This window comes from Eublepharis macularius, chromosome 17 (genome assembly GCF_028583425.1).
Source record: "Eublepharis macularius isolate TG4126 chromosome 17, MPM_Emac_v1.0, whole genome shotgun sequence".
Lineage (NCBI taxonomy): Eukaryota > Metazoa > Chordata > Lepidosauria > Squamata > Eublepharidae > Eublepharis > Eublepharis macularius.
In genome coordinates, this window is record NC_072806.1 from 37012910 (window position 1) to 37030158 (window position 17249).

Sequence of the window (17249 nt, forward strand, 5' to 3'; positions counted from 1 at the left end):
GCCGCCAGTGCTCTCAGTTCCCTCTGGCTGCCAAGTGCATTTAGGGGAGCAAGGGGAGCTGGTGGCAGCAAGAGGGAGCTGAGAAGACTAGACAAGATGCCTAGAGAAAGAACCTCTGCCAGGGAGAAGAGGGAGAGAATCCCTCTTGTCCCTGGCAGAGGTTCTTTCTCACCACACTTCCCGTGGAACCTTGCAGGAAGCTGACATATGTCCCCCACGTGTCAGGCGTCTCATCTAGTGTGGCTCTTAGGTGCATCTAAACTATCTCTTAGGGCCCCAGAGCAGAAACCAACCTGACGCCACCCCACCTGCCTGCAGTACTGGGGTCTGCCATTGCAAGTGGCAGTCCTAGATGGCACCTCTGGCCCCAGCAGGCATCCCAGGCAAGCCTCCTCCTCCCTCCCTCCCCCAATCAGAGGTGAGTGACCAGGGATGGGGCCCTTTTCCAGGACCTTTTTTGGCTCATCATCTGTCCCTCTTGGGAGATACGGCACCTTAGCAAACCCCAGCCCCAGAATGGGTCCAGTCTCAGTGAAGGCAGAAGAACTGAGGTGGGGCAGGGGTGGGCAGGCAGCGCATGGGGTGGCCTATGGCCCTGCTTCTATTCTTACATTATATTCCTTCTATTTAATACCAAGAGGCTGGCCTCTGTATGGCTTTTAAAAATCCACACAATGGGGCCAGTCGTGGCCTCCGTTTAATGTTCTGTAAACCCAAGGAAACTGCTGGGTTTTCAGAAGAATCCGATTTGTTTTAAAAATACTCATTTGGTTTTTTTAAAAAACACACTAAGAACACTGACATCACACAAAAGCCCCCCACCCTGAGGTTAGGTGGAATGTTGGTTTGCAGTAGCAACTAGAGATGGGCATGAACCGAAATACGAACCAAAATTAAGCATGAACCAGGCCAGTTCGTGGTTCGTGATCCATGGATTGTCAGATCCCATTTCTGACAAACCACCATGAACTTTAGGCTGGTTCGATTTGGTTCGGTTTTTGGTTCGGCACTGCAGACAGCCTCGTGCCAATCGATCAGTTTCCTAGGTAATGGGATGGACTTTCTGCTGACTTTCTGCTAACCCGGAAGTGAACTTCTGCTGGCCCGGAAGTGACCTTCTGCTGACCAGGAAGTGATGATTTTCTGACCTGGATTTGACGTTTTCACGAACCAAATGAACCAGTTCGCTAACCAGGGGCAGGTTCGTGAAAGTTCATGGTTCGTGAAATTTGACGAACCATGAACCACATGGTTCAGTTTTTTTCCGGTTCGTGCCCATCTCTAGTAGCAACCCAAATCACGCCTGCCATTAACACTTTTCAAACGTTGCATTCCTGTGCCTCAGGAGCCCAAACCACCCCAGGAATCTGGTGCCTGTGCTCTCTCCACTGTGCTGTCTGAACAGGGGCAAAACTTGTATTTTGTATATGTGTACAGCTTTGTATATGTGGGTGAACCCGAAGCCTGAAAAACCCATTGGTCAGTTCACGTATACCAAAGCTGCACACAGATGCAAAATACAGATCACATGGCAATCCTACAAATCCTGAGGACGTACACACAGCTGGGAAGCTCTTGGTATGTGGATGTAATGTTGAAAAGAGCTAATTTTGTGGCAGCACAAGGACAGGAAGAGGAATTGAGGAGAGCAGAGCATAAACCCTGGAGGGAAAGGAAGGGCCTGTGGGGTGTGTTTTCTCTCCCCATAGTCCTTGTGGTTCCCCTTTGTGTACATATAGTGTTGGTTTACTGATGAATAAATAGTGTTTCAAAATGCACACATTTCAGGACATTATGGTTGGAAGCAAACAGAAATGGTACAAAAGATGTTTTTTTTAATCGTGTGCATTTTGTGCCTAGGAAAAGAGAATGTGAAACAGGGATTCGGAGGTTGAACTAGCAAAGGTGAGGAAAAAAATCACATGTGAATTGGTTTATTGTTCAATGCATGTTGTGTTTGCCCCAGTTCTGCATCCCCAATTTGTACATACAAAAATTGATTCAAGATGCAGAAGTCAGCAGCCAGAAGACACACATAATCCCACCAAATTTAATGTATTATTAAATTATTACTAAATAAATTTATTAAATAATACATACAATGTATTACTATGACAGCGTAATACATATTTAAAACACTGCAAAAAACCAAAATTACAAAATTAGAAAATAATGCAATAATAATGAATATAAGCAGCGTCATAAAGAAAGCAAAAATAAAAATCTTTCTAAAATTTGCACGGCCATTAAAATTAGAATCCTATTCACTTTATAAAAATGCCTTCCCAAACAATTCCATTGTATTATTAACCCCGGAGGAATAAAGGGTTTTTAAGAACATCCAGTAAGTTTGGGGCAAAGCTGAGATCCGAGCCACGGCTTCACAACTTCAACTCCTAGCTACTGTGCAAAACATCAAGCAAACCATTCAGTGATCATTACAATAATTCATGAAGTTCGTGATAATACTGCTAAATTCCTTCTGAGATATTTGTTTCAGTCAGATGCTGATAACATGAGTTTCCATCCTGTGGTTAATGATTCCACCATGTCAGGCACCCGTCCTTAGGATGCTGTGTTGAATTCTCCAGTGCCTGCACAATAGTAAACAGAACTAGCACTGCCCCAGGTACAAAATGCTTCAAGAAATTAGATATTCCATCAGGCATTCCCATCCATGTCAGCAGAAGAGATGTTTAATTTTCCAAAAGGCTGAGCTTTCCCATTTATATTTTCTGCAGTATTTTAACAGCGTGAAAGTGTTGTGCCGGGAGAGCCCAAAACTCCAGCCACATGTTTCAAAGACAAGGAAAACCGAGCAAAGAGAGAAATCAAAGAGGTCTTTAAGGGAGAGGATGCCCAATGTATAAAGATTCTTTGGGACTCAGAAGGAAGAGACAGTGAGTGCCAGACAATGAGGAATTTTCACGCAGCTTGTGATGTAAGAAAGGCAGTTTTTACCCCATGTTTCTCTCAAATAGGGATCCAAAGCTGCTTACACCCCAAATTGCAATTTAAATAAATAAATCCAAGCTGAGATGGTTCTTACTGTTTTGGTTATTGATGAGTTTGAGAAATTGAGTTGTCTGGTTATTTATTTGTTTTCATTTACAGTCTGCCTTTCTCACAGGGACTCCAGGCAGATTACAAATACAACAGGACCATTCATTCAATCTATAAGCCAATTGCACAATGCGATAATATTTTCTAGGCATAGTTCAAAGAGCTGGTTATTACCCATATCGTTGCACCTGCTCTGGGACCGAGATGCTTCAAGACTACCTCTTCCCAGACCAATCTGCTTGCTGTCCTCAGAGGCATTAGCAGGGCTTTTTTTTCTGGGAAAAGAGGTGGTGGAACTCAGTGGTGGAACTCAGGATGGCACAATGATGTCACTTTGGGTCAGCTGGAACAAGGGGGGAGTTTTTTAAAGTTTAAATGACCCTCGGCGAAAATGGTCACGTGGCCGGTGGTCACGTGGCCGCGCCACTGGCGTGGAGGGCAATCTAAACTCCCCTCTGTCTGGAGATTAGGGGGCGGGGCCACCAGCCATGTGACCATTTTCAAGAGGTGCCAGAACTCCGTTCCTCTGCGTTCCAGCTGAAAAAAAGCCCTGGGCATTAGTATGTGAGCCCCCACTTTCAGAAGCAAGGTGGGGGCTTCAGCAGTTAGCAGTGGGCCCCAGCAGGCGCCTGATCATGCCAGTCCCTGATGGTGGTATTAACTGAAGAGCAAGTTCACAAGGGATTGTCCATGGCGGTTGTCTTTGGCCTCAGGGCCATGTTCTTGGTTCATACAGAGCAAGGTCCAAATTACAGGGGCCTCAAAGGGACACTAGCCCCTTCTGCACTGAGGACATCTCCCCGCTATCCCAGTAGTCAAGTCGAAAGGCATGCCATCAGCTGGTATGGGCTCTTTTGCACCGCTTATGTTTGGTCAGTGTGGTGCCATTCTTTTTAGTCTGCACTACGTCAAAATGTGTTGGGATTGATGAGTGCTGGTGCTTTTGTGCCACCAATGCCACCAATGGTAATGTCACAGAGCCAGCCCTTTCCTTCGTCTTCTTCTTTTTTTTTGCACGTGATGAATTGATGCATCACTGGATCGATTAATTTCCTGGATTTCTCCCTCTCAACCCACCACTGCATCAATCCTATGCTGGATTTAATTTTTTTTTAAAAAATGAGTGGAAAGTAAAATGGAGAGGAAAGTGGAGAGGAGGGAGGAATGGAAAGGAGGGGGAGGGAGTGGCTGGATAGACCACAGTGGCCAATCACAATGAAGTGGGCTGGCAGAGGGTGGGAGGGGGGTAGAAGAGGGTGGAATGCTAAAAGACAGGATAAAGTGTGCGTGGGTTAACAGCAGACTGGGAAATGGAGTTATAAAAATAAGTGCTCCCAGGAAAACTGTAGAAAAGTCACATAGTAGCTGGGGTGACTACTTGTGGCAGAAAATCAGGTCAGATGGTCAAAAAACCGTGGCAGTATGGGAACTGAACCAGTGAAATTGGCCCATGCAGAAGGGATTACTTAAGTGCCCCACCACAGCTGTGCATGATTTGGGGGGGGGGGACTACATGGTCATAACCAAGCTGTCTTTCAAAGAGGATGTCATTACTTATTTTCTCATTAAGAAGATCTGACAATTGGTTGGGGTCTGATGACGGAACTCTCTGTGATCTTGCCTCTGCCTTTCTGTGTGGGATTTCAGGTGCTTCCTCATTCTGGCAGTTCCGGCAGTTCCCCAAAGAGGTCACATGTCAGGTGGCCCCACTCACCTGACTCTCAGCCATTTTGGGCCCGTTTTGGCCTGGATTGGGGCCGAAACAGCCTAGATCGGGCCTCTGACAGGTGGTGGATCACTCTCCCACTAAGCAGCAGCCCGATCCTGACCATTTTATGACCCTTTTCAGCCATTTTCAGCCCCTTTTTGCTATTTTGGGCCCAATTTCGGCCCTGAATGGCCAGGATTGGGTCCAAAACAGCCGGAATAGGTGATGTCAGGGGGTGTGGCATATGCAAAGCAGTTATACCAGTGACACACTTCCGGTGATCCTTATGATCCTTGGAGCTTTTCGCGCTCCGCAAGTATGAGCCGGGCCACCTCTCCTGGACCCTTTCAGCTCACCTATACAGTCGTCTTCTGACGTTATATGCTGACTGCATTGCCGAACTCCCGACCTCAAGCGATCCGCCGGCCTCAGCCTCCCGGTGATGGCAAGAGGCGTGGCATATGCTAATGAGTTATGCTAATGAGTTATGCTAATGAGTTCCTCCAGCTCTTTTTCTACAAAATGACCCCTGCTACAAACAATAGTGATAATAGCCAGAAGCTGCACCACCCACTTCGCTATGTTATATAGTAGGGAAAAACAAGCTGCAATTCACAAACTCTGCTCAATGGTTCACACACGGTAATTTGGTGATTTAAGTGATTTTTGTGTATTTAGAGACCCCTCCTAATTGGAGGCCCTAAACTATAATTTTCTTAGCTTGTGTATGAATCCAGTGCTGTCAGAATTTAAGTTTGTGGGGTCCGGAGCTGCCCGAAATGTGGGTTAAATGAGACAAGGCATTGTAAGAAATAGCAGCTACAGGATCCTCTAATTAGGAAGGGGGCCATAGCCGGCTAGTGACCCCTTCCCCTTCTCAGCTGTTTTCTCAACCACCAATGGCCACCCAGGGCTGTTATCTGTTTTGCTGGGGGAAACCAGCAAGGCAGATAACCAGTCAGTTTGAGAGCCAGTTTGGTGTAGTGGTTAAGAGCGGCAGGACTCTAATCTGGAGAGCCGGGTTTGATTCCCCACTCCTCTGCTTGAAGCCATCTGGGTGACCTTGGGCTAGTCACAGCTCTCTGGAGCTCTCTCAGCCCCACCCACCTCACAGGGTGTTTTGTTGTGGGGATAATAACAACACACTTTGTAAACTGCTTTGAGTGGGCATTAAGTTGTCCTGAAGGGCGGAGTATAAATCAAACGCTGTTATTGTTATTATTATTCAGACTCTGTTCAAAGGACAAAGCATTTTTCTCCAGGCCTGTTGTCAGCCCTAACTATATGTTTCCTTCTATGGAGAAAATAGTTGCCCCATGAATGGGAACAGGAGAGACACACAGGTGAAGAGTTAACCCTCCTCTCCCCTTGCAACACAGCCCAGATCCAAATCAGAGCCCTTTGCTGGTGCAATAAAAGCACAGCTCTTTATTTTAGAAATGAACAATTGTATGGGAGATCCACTCATGGGTCTTCCAGCCATCTTCTCTCATTTGACCCTTAGTCCACCAGACCTGACTGCTGCCACTCTGTGCCTCACCTCCACTCTCTGTGGCAGCCAGGGCTGAACACACAGCACCTCCAGTGGTGGGGAAGAATCACTGCAGGATGCAGATGCAGACACAGGATCAGGCCATCTCTGTTCCAGTCAGGCGGGAGAGGTAACACTAAGAGTCTCTCTACATAAGACATCTGACACGTGAAGAACACGTGTTGGGAGATGCAATATTAACTGGGAAGGGTAGTTTACAAAGACAGAGGCAGCAGCAGGACAAAGGCTTAGCTATACACTGGAGCAGAGTAAAGGGGCTATGAAATGCCATAAGGGAAACTTCAGCCCATTAGAACCTCTCCAGGTCCAAGTCCAGCTCTAGAAGGCAGTTCCAGCCCATTTCCTTTCTTCGCTGCCCTCTGGTTGCGATCCCACACCGTTTTAGACTGGAGAGGTAAAATTGACAGAACCTTTGGGAGGCAAAGATGAAATTAACAAACCATCTGAGGAGCGTTCTCTGCCAGCTCTGTCTTTTTAAACTACGCTTCCCGGCGTCTCCTTACACTTGACGAACATGCGCCAAGGTGTCTTGTGTAGAGAGACTCTAATAGACCTGCTACTACAGCATGGAGCTCCAAAAGCCTGTGGCAGCTATCCCAGGAGCAGCTCCCTCAGGGGGGCCCTAAGGGCAACAGTCCCACCTTGCCTTGAGGATGCAACATCATTTTTCTGGTTACTGATCCAGCTGTAACCCAGAGAACAATACAGTCAGCAAATTTAGATTTTAAATGGAAAGTGCAGGATAGCCTGTCTCCGAGCGTTCCAAGTCAATTAACTGATGGACAATCTGGATGTGGGAATGCCCCTGGCTCTGATTAACTCCCCAAAGCTCAGAACTTGATCTTAAAGAGACGGCCCTCTGATCTTTTCCTGTGATGACATATCAGAAGCCCAGAACGGGACTCCTTTCCACGGGGCAGGCAGCAAAAGGTAAAAGTGCCTTTCTGACAAGCATACAGATAGGAAGTTCTTCAATCAGATGCACACCCAACATGTTTCAAGGGAAAGAATCTCCTTTGTAAGTAGTACAATAGAATGAAAGGCAGAGGAGGCTGTCAATCACATATTTCCAGGACTGGGTTTCTCTAGAAAAGTTGCACGGTGTAAGGCAGCAGTCCCCCTTTTCATACTTCACACTGTGTGGTTGCTGGATGTTTGATAGTAGCACAAACTGATTGTTAAGGAGTAGAAAAGAGCAAGAGTCCAATAGCAGCTATAAGACTAACAAAATTTGTGGTAGGGTATGAGCTTTCGTGAGTCACAGCTCACTTCTTCAGAAGGTCCAATGGGCCATCTCAGAGTGGCAGAGACATGGTTGGACAACAGCTGGAGGCCAGCACCCTTCCCAAGGCTCAGCTGGCCAGCGGTGGCTTTGCTGAAAGGAGGGGCTGTGTCAGTCACACACCCCACTCCAGCAGGAGTGCAGAAGCAGGGCATCATGAGGGCCCGACCCAGCCAAGGGGCGGAGACCCAGCCAAGGAGCTTATTGGCCAGGAGGGGACAAGGAGGCAGGGTCTCAGCTGTAGGTAGGTACAGAAAGCCTCCAAGGGCTGATTGGCCCAAGCAATAAGGGGTGGGACATGAAAAGGCTTTGAGTGCCAATTTAAACCTCTCTGCCTTAGGCCAAGTAGGAGCTGGTTGGGCTGCTCTTGTCTCAGAGCTGGCCCATAGAGAGAGCTATAAAGGATAAGCAGGGATAAGCAGAGAGCAGCAGCAGCAGCAGCAGCAGCAGAAGAAGAAGAACAACAACAACAAAAACAAACAAAAACAATACCCCCACCCCAGGTGAGCACAACCCCTCCCCCTCCACCTATGAGACCAGTGGGACCAGGAGGCTCAAACCCCACCTCCAGTTGGGAAACAGGAGGAGGCTCCAGCTGCTGGACTAGGCTCCTCCTCTCTGTGTTCCATCAGCCTGTTCAGCTGCACCAGGCCACATTTCTACAACCGCCTTTCCTTACAGCAATCTGGCATAGCCCGTAGCTGATTTCTGTTATTCATATGGAAAACTGGAGGCACAAAAGGTCAATTGACTTTCAGCCCAATCCTAAGGGCTGCCATGGCAGATATATTGGCAGACCTGTGGCAACAGGCCATGGTGCAGTTGCACCATTGGCTGGCTGCTGTGGAACTGCGCCAGGGTGCTGTGCCAGCATAACTCCAGGTGGCGCTGCCGTAACTCCAGGATCGGCTGGTAGAGCAGATAGCCAGCTGCCTCTCTGCTTTTGCTTCCCTCTGCCTGCTACCTACTTCCAGCCATCATCCCTGTTAATGTCTTTCACAAGCAGTCCTTCTTGGTTATATGCATGAGGTACATCACCTGGCTGTACAATAGGATGTCCTGCAATGATTTCAAAGCTAAGAGGTTTGTGAATGTCACAGATCTTTGCACACAAAAAAAAAATCGTTGTCCTAGGACATGTTACTTATCAACTCTTTAAAATATGCTTCTGTAGTTGTGTCATGTGGCATGGCAGACCATGTTTTGCAAAGTTTTGCTCTACACCAAACTTGAGTTCCTACCTTGCAGGAACTCAAGGCAGCTTGCGATGTAAATAACAATCATAACCAGGGGTTTCTTTCTGGGAAAAGAGGTGGCAGAACTCTCAAGAGGGAAATGAGGAAGAAACACATGGGATTCTTTGAAATCATATTATTTTCAAGCACTATTGCTGAGTATTTTCAAGAGGTGCCGGAACTCCGTTCCCCCGCGTTCCCGCTGAAAAAAAGCGCTGATCATAACATGAATTAAACAAAGTTTTAAAACTCAGTTTATGCCTGCCAACAAATATGAAAAGAAAGTTAATTAAAAGCAGTCCTAAATAAAAATGTCTTCAGCTATCACCTGAAGATCAGCCAATCGGGGGCCATGCACACCTCCCTGGGGATGCTATTCCATAACTGTGGGACTGCCACCAAAAAGGTCCTGCCTTGAGTACCCACCACGTAAGCTTTTAGTGGGACCAACCTGATGACACATAACAGTGTGCAAGCTTTTGAATTCCCAAAGACCGGAATAGATACTGTGATCCAGCAATTAGAGTCAGAAAACAGGTAAATGGAGAATGTTGCAGTGAACAGGAGCTTCTTGGGCAAGAAAACGGACAGATGGTTTTGGAACTAGGTGGAGATACAGATTCAAGTTTATTTAGAATTCATCTACAGAAAGAGCAGATCGCATCACAAATCTGATGGTGGACTTTAATGTGTCAGATTGCAGATCGGGGCTATTTGAACGCTTGCCTGGGAAGGGGGAGGAAAGTGCTACAATGCTGTCATTGTGTATGGAGGGTTTTTTCCCCTATGAGTGATTCATGTGTAGTCTGAAGTGGCACAGTTTTAATAAATGGCATGTAAATCTACCGTTTGCTGTGCAATCCTCACGCTGGTATGTGCAACTGGGCTTGGCCTTACTGCGCAAGAAGAGACGTTGCCTCCCCCAGCACGTACCTAAAGACCAGAATTTTGCTTCCTTTAAAAAAGAAGCTGAGATTCTCAGCATGTCCAATTTTGGATACACTACTCCGTCCAGTGCTTGCACAGAACTGAAATATGCATAGACGGATCAGCAGCACAGCATAAGCCTACGGGAGCGATCTAAGCACGTCACAAAACAGTTCTGGACTCACCTCCAGTTGTTACAGGCTGGAGTGGCAATTCCTAGCCCAGCTTATGCAGCAAGAGTTTTGCTTTATAATGAAAGGAAGAAATAAAATCCACCCTCACAGAAGTTGCTACCGCAGGACAAAGATTGCCATTTTGCATTCACTGCTGCTGCAAAAGCAGAGGCAACATTGGCAATCGAGCGGCCACGCATGAGTTTTCCTGTGCATTTCTCTCAATCAGCTGCCCCAGCACTCACCCCCCCCCCCCGGTGCCACCAGAGGGTTTCTTGAGGGATTCTGGGGTGGGGGTGGGGACAGGGCTTTTTTTCAGCTGGAACGCGGGGGAACGGAGTTCCGGCACCTCTTGAAAATGGTCCCATGGCCGGTGGCCCCGCCCCCTGATCTCCAGACAGAGGGGAGTTTAGATTGCCCTCCGTGCCATGCGGCAATCTAAACTCCTCCCTGTCTGGAGATCAGGGGGTGGGGCCACTGGTCATGTGACCATTTTCGCCGAGGGCGAATTAAACTTTAAAAAACTCCCCCCTTGTTCCACTTGACCCAAAGTGATGCCATTGTGCCAGGGCCAGATCGACGGGGGGCAGGGGGGTAGTCTGCCCCTGGCACCGCCAAAGAGGGGGCTCCAGGCGCAGCTGCCAGTCCCAGGAGCACGCGGGCAGCAGGCGAAAGGCACCGCAGGTGGCTGGGAGGACGCCCGTGCCATTTGCCTGCCCCGCAGGACAGGGGGCGCACAGCAAGCCAGCTGCCCAGCCACCCATGCTGCTTTTCACCTGCCCCACAGGACAGGGGGCAGTCGGCTTGCCATGCACCCCCTGTCCTGTGGGGCAGGCAAAGGGCGTAGGCAGCCTCCCAGCCACTCGTGTTGCCGCCGCCAGCTCCACGGCGCGCTGGGGTAGTGGGCTTGCTGCAGGGCATCATGCGCCACCCTGCATGATGACATCACGGTGACATCATCACACAGCGCCGGGAGCATGCGCACTGCACGCACATGCGAGTGGCCGGTCTTCGGTTGCCCTGGGTGCAAGCAACCGTAGATCCGGCCCTACCTTGTGCATTCCTGAGTTCCACCACCCCTTTTCCCAGAAAAAAAAGCCCTGGGTGGGGATAAAAATTGCAACTGCGGTAAAGTGCAATAGAATTACTGATTTTTAAAGCCCTCTTGTTGTACAGTGAGGAAAATGGCAACCACATAAAAAAATGGGGGGGCACCAATGTAGGAGGGACCTCGAAAAATGCCCATTTCCCATCCAAATTGCAGGATAATGTGCACTTGGGATGTGCTCTTCCCAAAAAGAGTACAGGAAAGCAGGTTTGGGAAAGAATACACTGAAGACAGGGAAAGGATTGCGATTCAAGCGCAACATTGTGCAGATGCGCCAAAAGAAAAAAAAAAGCACTCCTGCTTGGATGCTAAAGTGGAGAAAACCTCGGTGCGGAAACAGGTTGACCTTGGGGCGGTCATTCTCTCTCAGCCTAACCTACCTCACATGGCATTATAAGAAATAAATGAGATAACGTCCAGAATGCTACATTCCTTGGAGGAAGAGCTGGGTAGAAATTATCCTAAAAGAAGCATTGTAGTCTGTTGGTTCTGAGTTTTTATTATTATATTTCGATTTATAAACCGCCCTTCCTCAGGGGCTCTGGGCGGTGAACAAGTTAAAATCAATAAAAACAAGAAAACAATTCTAAAATCAACATATAATAAACAATAATGAAATAAATTAACCAGATACATTAAGGTGCAATGGTGCAACTGGGCGTTCCTGTCTTTACTGGGCGTTCCTGTCTTTCTCCCACCTTCATCAGTGGCTGTTTTCCTTCTATTGTATGGCAACGTGAGTTCTCCTCCCAGTAACAAAGTCAGGGTCTATATAATCCAGATAACTGAAGAGGCGAACCAATGATTCCCAGTTCAATCCAAAAGCCACGTGGATGTGCTCACAACAAAAGGACACATGACAAAAGGTTATGTAGTATATCATGAACTTGCAGAACTCTTGGCTGCTAGTGCAGCTATCTTTAAAATAATGAGACGAAACTGTGAAGCCTCCATTTTTAGAGGCAGTATACCAGATTACTTCATACTAGAGAGGCAAACAAGAGCAAGCAGCTATCTCCCTGTGACGGGAGTCCTCTGGCAGGTCATTCTTAGAGATAATGCCAGCCCAGTTGAACATTTGGTCTGATACAGAGACTGTTTCCACATGCCCTCAAAGGGACGGCCCACTCATCAAACGCTGGCAGTTTTTCCTCATGAATCCAGACATCTCAGTTTGCAAAACAGTTACAGGTTGAATGGCTTCCGTTTTTTCAGTGCCTTTTTTGGGAACGCACTTTCCATGGTCCCAGAAAAAGCACCAAAAAAATGGAAGCCAGTGGTCTATTTGCATGCTGTCCCTTTAAAGGTGTGTGGAAACGGCCAGAGAGTCATTGTTATGTTCTGCTAAAACTGCCTATAGCAGCAGTTTTCAAGCTTTCTGTGCGCAGGACTGGCAGTGATTTATCTTTTGAAGAACTCCTGTCCCTCTGCCATGAAATCCCAGAGCACTGCAGAGAATTCTGGGCCAAGTTCCAGAGTGTGCACTTAGTTGTCTTGGGGGGTGGGTCTGGCCTGGCTCCTTAATTTCACTGTTACCTCAGCTGAAGCAAGAACCACACCGTAAATCATACCCATCTGTCACAGGAGAGGAGAGTCCTGAGAACGTGTCTGCCTACCAGGGCTTTTTTTCAGCAGGAACGCGGGGGAACGGAGTTCTGGAACCTCTTGAAAATGGTCACATGGCTGGTGGCCCCGCCCCCTGATCTCCAGACAGAGGGGAGTTGAGATGGCCCTCTGCGCCGCTGAGCGGCGCGGAGGGCCATCTAACCTCCCCTCTGTCTGGAGACCAGGGGGCGGGGCCACCAGCCATGTGACCATTTTCTTCCAGGGCAACCTACTGAGTTCCACCACCTCTTTTTCTAGAAAAAAAGCCCTGCTGCCTACTAAATGAAATCTCAGGACTGATCTCCTGTTTCCTTTCCTGTTACAGGTGTTTAAGCCTGGGCATGCGTTTTTTGGTAAGAGCCAAAGAATTCTTGGCTCTTAGCCCATAGATCACAACCTGAAGCCCTGAGCCACCCAGCCCAGTGGATCTAGGACCATTTTTTGTTTCTTCGTAAAGAGTTTTCAGTCCCCAACAGTGAAAAAAATGAGACGGAGGGGTTTTGCCCTTTCTCTGGGCACAGAGGAGGGGTCGTGGGGTGAGGGGAGGTAGCTGTGAATTGCTTGCATGGGGCAGGGGTTTGGACTAGATGATCCTTGGGGTCCCTTCCAGCTCCATGTTTCAACGCTTCTAAATCATCTTCTCTGACACTGATCTTTTTGAAGAGCCACCTAACAGGGACACAATTAGGATGTCATGGAGCAAGGCACACTATTGCCTTTTCCCCGTTTGTGCAAAAACACAGCAAAGGCATTATTTTGAAGCCATGCCCATATTTCACTAGGTGCTCAAGCCTGCCTCCTTCCCCATCCACATATTCCTTTTTCTGGTACCGCCCCCCACCCCATCTCTCTTGTAAAATTTGTGGTAGGGTATGAGCTCTCATGAGTCACAGCTCACTTCTTCAGATACTTGCGAAAACTCATACCCTGCCACAAATGTTGTTAGTCTTCTAGGTGCTACTGGACTCTTGCTCTTTTCTATAGCTACAGACAAACACGGCTATCTATCCATCTATCTATCTGCTTCATTTATGCCGCACCCTTTTCCCCTGTCAGATGCGCCCTGCTTATCTGCCATGTGTGCCTATTATACTCTGTACTGCATTCTGGGCCTCTGAGAATGTGTAAAGGAATATCTGTGTAGCTGTCGAACTGTGTGGCTGTGAATCGCTTATCTTGCAGGTGGCTACTTTCACTTTCTCGACTGGCATGGGAAAGTGTCCTTGAAGTGCCAGTCGGAGCCGCATCTCCCTGAGACATGAAACGAGCTCATCCTTGTCTCTGTGCGTGAGTATGCTGCGGAGTTCAGGCAGCATGCGGCCAAAGTACAAGACCGTACAGAGGAAATTAAAATTGAATTCTTCAGAGCAGGGCTGAACCCAGAGTTGGTGGCAAAGACCCTGGTGCAAGATGACCCCAGAACGCTTTTAGGATGGATCCAGCTCACCTGCGAAGTAGAAAACCGAGACCAGGTGGTCAAGCTCCTGAAAAGGCAACACCACATTGGAACTTGTAGACCTTCCCATGAAACAGGAGCGAAAGAGAAGAAGCTACCGAAGATCCACTCACCAGAGACGGAGAGGGCCATCCGCTTGAAGAGGGGTTTGTGCCTACAATGTGGAGGATCGGGCCATTTTGTGGCGGAGTGCCCCAGCGGGAAGAAAGAAGCCACGGAGAAGAGCCGCCCAGTACGGAAAGCCCCCGCACCTGCGACCAAGCCATCCCTTTCGGATTACAAGGGGCTCTGGGTTTTTTTTATGACTCTAATTAATGAGGTCCTACACAAGCACCTGTACAAGGGGGTGGTGGTTTATCTTGATGACGTTTTAATTTATTCAAAAGACTATGAATCACCTGGGAAATTAGTATGGGAGATACTAAAAACTCTGCAGGACCACCACCTGACAGCAAAACTGTCTAAATGTGAATTCCATAAACAGGAGTTGGATTTCTTGGGTTATCGAATCTCGGGCGAGGGATTGAAAATGGGCCCTAATAAAGTGCAAGCAGTAGTGGGGTGGGACTCCCTGAAAACCAGGCAACAATTGCAGTCGTTTCTGGGATTCGCAGACTTCTGTAGGCTCTTCATAAAGAATTTTTTTAGCCTCTCGACAACCCTGTGAGGTAGATGTATTGTCGAAGGCTTTCATGGCCGGAGAACGCTGGTTGTTGTGGGTTTTCCGGGCTGTATTGCCGTGGTCTTGGCATTGTAGTTCCTGACGTTTCGCCAGCAGCTGTGGCTGGCATCTTCAGAGGCGTAGCACCAAAAGACAGAGATCTCTCAGTGTCACAGTGTGGAAAAGATGTAGGTCATGACGAAACGTCAGGAACTACAATGCCAAGACCACGGCAATACAGCCCGGAAAACCCACAACAACCATCCTGTGAGGTAGGTTAGACTGAGTGTGTGTTAGGCCCAAGGTCACCCACTGAGCTTCCACAGCAGAGAGGAATTCAGACCCGGGTCTCTCAGATCCTAATCTGACACTACTACACAACACTATCTTTAAATTCCCTTGTGAGAAATTACCCTCCCAATTTTAGAAAGCAACAGTTGCACAGCCCACTTCGCTACATTATTTACTAGGTATGAAGAACAATCTATAAAATATATAATGTAACTAAATACTGAGCCTAAAGAGAACAGCTGCTATCCTGTTGCTAGGCAGTTGAGTGCTTCTTGCTGCCCCAGTTAGCTCTTGAAGGCTAAGCTAGAATAAAGGCCCTAGATAAGGTTGCCAACTCCACCTTGAGAAATTCCTGGAGATTTGGGTACAGTGCTTGGGGAGGGGAGAATTTGGGGAGGGGAGACAGCTTAGCATGGATGTGATGCCACCGAGTCCGGCCTCCAAAGCTGCAATTTCCTCCCGTGGAACTGATCTCTGTTGTGATTCCAGGAGAACTCCAGACCCCACCTGAAGGCTGGCGAGCCTAATCCTAGACGGACCCAAGGCCTAGGTTGCCAGGACCTGTCCGTATCAGCCCGTGGGGCCTGGAGCTCCTGCTGCTCTGAGCAGACTGGGCTGACCCTCCCCCTGGTGGCAGGCAGGAGTCACTGCCAGTCAGATGCATTAGCAAGCCACCACTGTGCCAGTCAAGGAGTGTCACTCATAAACCTCACGCACCGTCAGCAGGTGGCGAACATTTCTAGCAGCTGCCCTGCTAGGTTGGGCCCGCAGAAGCCCCGGGACAACTGCCCTACCGTGCCTTCTGGATTCTGCACCATGGATCTGTGACGAATGTCCTGGTGGCAAGCTTCTAAGGAACCCCAGGACTGGCCTGTGGGATTATGGACGGCCTGTTCCAGCAAATGTTTCTTGACTGGCAGCACAAGGAATGTTCTGGGAAAAGATTATTCCCCTCAAGGGAAACCAAGAATCTGTTCTTGGGCTGGCAGAGCCCAATACAGCCAGAATAATCTGTTTTAACTACATTTTTATCTCACTCTTCCTTGAAAGAGCCCAGTGGGGGCTGCGCCCTTTCTGGAGGCATTTACAGGAAACTACGTCAGGCTGAGAGAGGACCATGGTCCCACGACCACCCTCTGGGCATCCTGGCAGTGTGGGGCTCTGAACCCGACTCTCCCCCATCCTACACTCGAACTACTACTCCCCACCACTAGCTCTCCTCATCCCTTTGCATATCTCGCCTACAAGCACTGAAAGAAATGCTGATCCCCCAAATTAGAAGCATTGGGGAGTGTTCCAAATGGGAGACTGTTAGACTGATGCTCATCAACAAAGGGATATGTTCCTGGCTGCCACTCTGTCCTCCCCATCCAAGGATTGCGAAAGCATGAAACGAGTCAGCATGCCTCTTCCCCTTCTAAGGAGGTTTGCCCCACTGGAAATTCTCCCCCAGACGAGGGAACCCTCAGCCCAGCTGTCTCTCTCCCTCTCCACAGCCTGCTCTCTGCTGGAATTCAAGGCATTGTTAGGAGCCGAATTCATGCCCTGACTTTTTTCCATGTTCAGACTCCCCCCCCTAGTAATCAAGATGAGTTGTGCAATGTGCATAATAAATTTCAGCTTTCTATGTGTGCTGGGGATGTTCCTTAGCAATTTTAACACCCTCATTAGGGAGTGAGTCAGCGAAGCCGAGGTATTGTTTAAATATATACACACAGAAAGACCGAAAGAGAGTAAGTTTGATTCCTGCCCTTTCCCGTGTCTTCTTTCATTCTCTCATGCCCAAATTGAACAATGGAAATGGAACTCCGGCTAAAGATCATAGGGTCTAGCCCCTTGGCACTGATGGGAGGGGGTCCAATTGGGTTTTGAAACCCCCAAAGTATCCTGCTGCTTTGCCAGCTGGCTTAGTTCCATTGCTAGGCTTAAATGTCCTAAAAGACACAGGGTTCTCTCAGCACTCATTTGTCCCAGCAACAAAGCATCGCAACCGAGAGAAGCTGTACAATATAAAATTCTTCCTTCTGAACCAGGCTCTGAACCAGGCAACCCCGCTCATGGACGAAATGATGTGATCAGAAGCTCTTCTGAACGCTGAAACGCGTGTCTCTGTGCCCGACTAACCAGGTCTGGTATAAAGTTGTCTTTAACGTTTTTTTTTTTTTACCATGTTTGACTTCCAGGAACT